Genomic DNA, 3386 nt, shown 5'->3' with positions numbered 1-3386 from the left:
TTGGAGGAATGTCCAACAAATTTTATGATCAATATTATACCAAGTGCAAATTTGCTAAGGATATTTGGGACACTCTCCAAAATATCTATTTGGCAGAAGAGGCGAGTTCAAAGAAATTTCTTGTTTCAAACTATATGGAGTTCAAGAGACTCGATATCGTGACAATAATATTTTGAAGGAACCCGTCATGAAAGCTCATGTGGTTGAAGAAAAATCAACCAAGAAGAAATCTGTTAATAAGAAAATTCCGAAGGCAAAGAGAAGTATGAATTTTAAGCGTACTAGCACCAATTCTAAGTCGGTTGAATGTTACCACTGTCACAAATTTGGTCACTATACGCGTGATTGTAAAATTCTTAAAGCTGAAAAGAAGAAAGAAAAGGCAAATAATCATGGAAAAGATGAATTTGTAGCAATGGTTACCGAAGCATTTGTAGCAGGAAATAAAGTGGAATGGTGGATAGACACTGGCGCAACTCGTCATATATCAGGTGATCGAAATGCTTTCAAGACCTATGAATTAGTGGGGGACGATAAAGTTTTGTATATGGGAAACTCGTCCTCTGCTAAGGTTGTGGGAAAAGGAACTGTTGAATTGAAGTTTACTTCCGGAAAGATAGTCACGCTGATAGACGTATTGCATGTTCCTGAAATTCGGAAGAACATGGTGTCAGGTACACTTCTTTCGAAGCATGGTTTTAGAATTATTTTTTAGGCAGATAAATTTATACTGTCTAAAAATGGCATATTTGTTGGAAAAGGCTATGCTACAAATGGAATGTTCAAACTCAATATTGATAATGAAAATATTTCTGCTTATATTGTGGAGTCTCTAGATTTATGGCATGAACGTCTTGGTCATGTGAATTTTAGATCCATACAACTTATGGTTAAAAATGGATTAATTAAGGACTGTGGAAAAGATCATACTACTAAGTGTCTTACTTGTAGTAAATGCAAGATAACAAAGAAACCTTTTAAGATGGTTGAAAGGACATCCACACTTTTGGAATTAATTCACACCGATATCTGTGAGATGGATTGTTTGTCACGTCATGGTAAGAGATATTTTATCACTTTCATTGACGATTACTCAAGATATACATATGTCTTTCCATTAAGAACAAAAGATGAGGCTTTTAAGTCTTTCAAAACATATAAAGCAGAAGTTGAAAATAAATTGAGTTTGAAGATTAAATCAATTAGATCTGATAGAGGTGGAGAATATTTAAAATCAGATTTTATTGATTTTTGTGAAAAAGAAGGCATTTAAAAACAATTGACTACATCTTATACACCACAACAAAATGGTGTAGCAGAAAGGAAAAATAGGACTTTCATAGAAATGGTTAATTCTATGCTTTATGGATCTGGTATGCTTGGAAATTTGTGGACTGAAGCCATACTTTCAGCCTGTCATATTTTGAATCGAATACCTTCCAAGAAACTTGAGGCATCCCCTTATGAACTTTGGAAGAACCGAAAGCCAAATATAAATTATTTTAAAGTGTGGGGTTGTTTGGCTCATGTTAGATTACCAGATCAACATTTGGCTAAGGTTGGCTATAGAGGAGTAGAATGTGTGTTTATTGGTTATTCTCAGACCAGTAAGGCTTATAGATTCTTAAATCTTGAGACTCCAAGTCCTCACACAATTATTGAATCCTTACATGCTAACTTTTTTGAGAATATATTTCCTAAGAAAAAGGAATCTTTAGAACAAGATGCAAGTTCTTTTACATCTCCTCTTAAAAGGAAAACAGTTGAGTCCGTGAAAGAAAGCCATCTGAGGCGCAGTATAAGATCAGCCCAGCCAAAGAACTTTGGACCTGATTTTCAAGTCTATTTGGTTGAAAAAGATCCTGAAAGTTACGCTGAAGCAATATCTTCCCATGATGCTCCTTTTTGGCGTGAAGCTATTGATGATGAAATGCATTCTATCATGTCAAATAATACATGGATTCTATCAAATCTTCCTCCTGGGTGTAAATCTATTGGTTGTAGATGGATATTTAGGAAGAAATTAAAGTCTGATGGTACTATAGATAAGTACAAAGCTCGCTTGGTAGCAAAAGGTTTTACTCAAATGAAAGATATTGATTATTTTGATACATTTGCACCTGTAACTCGGATGACATCTATTCGGCTCTTAATTGCTTTAGCAGCAATTCATAATATGATAATTCATCAAATGGATGTTAAGACCGCGTTTTTGAATGGAGATCTAGATGAAGAAGTTTACATGAAACAACCAGAGGGGTTTATCATTCATGGTCAGGAACATAAAGTTTGTAAGTTTCGTAAATCTCTTTATGGATTAAAACAAGCTCCAAAGCAATGGCATGAGAAATTTAGAAAGGCCATGATTTCTAATGGCTACTCAATCAATGGTGGCGATATATGCATATTTAGTAAATTTCAAGAAAACTCTGGAGTTATAATTTGTCTCTATGTGGATGACATGTTGATCTTTGGAACTGATATTGAAAGAATTAAAGAAACAAAATCATTTCTTGCTTCTCAGTTTGAAATGAAGGATCTTGGAGAAGCTAATGTAATTTTGGGCATTAAAATTGTGAGATCAGCTAATGGTTTGACTCTTACTCAAGCAAGTTATATTGAGAAAGTTCTGAAGAGGTTTGGTCATTTTGATGACAAGCCTGCTCCTACACCATTTGATCCTAGCATCAAACTAGTGCGAAACTCTAGTGACATTCTTGATCAATTGACGTATTCTCAGATTGTTGGGAGTCTTATGTATGCCATGCATTGTACCAGGTCAGATATTGGTTATGCAGTAGGAACTTTGAGCAAGTTTACCAGTAACCCCGGAGTTGAACATTGGAATGCCTTAATTCGTGTTTTAAGGTATCTAAAGGGCACGATTAATAATGGCCTACATTATTCTACCTTTCCAGCAGTTATTGAAGGCTATAGTGATGCTACTTGGAATTCTGATCCAAATGACTCTAAATCTATTACTGCTTGGATTTTCACTTTGGCCGGAGCAGCAATCTCTTGGAATTCAAAGAAGCAGACATGTATTACTCACTCAACCATGGAGTCAGAATTTATAGCTATGTCTTCTGCTGGAGAAGAAGCTGACTGGCTTCGAAGTATGCTGATAGATATTCCTATGTGGAGTAAGCCAATGCCACCTTTGACTATCTATTGTGATAATAAAGTTGCTATTTTTCGGGCTTCAAGTGATTGTTACAATGGCAAATCGAGGCAAGTTCGTCTCAAACACAATCATGTGAGAAGACTATTGGAGGATGGCATAATATCGCTTCAATATGTGAAGTCCAGATTTAATCTAGCAGATCCTTTGTCTAAAGGGTTAGGCAAAGAGTTAGTAATGGAAACTTGTAAAGGGATGGGAATAA

This window comes from Lycium barbarum, chromosome 5 (assembly GCF_019175385.1).
Source record: "Lycium barbarum isolate Lr01 chromosome 5, ASM1917538v2, whole genome shotgun sequence".
Lineage (NCBI taxonomy): Eukaryota > Viridiplantae > Streptophyta > Magnoliopsida > Solanales > Solanaceae > Lycium > Lycium barbarum.
This window is presented reverse-complemented; position numbering follows the sequence as displayed.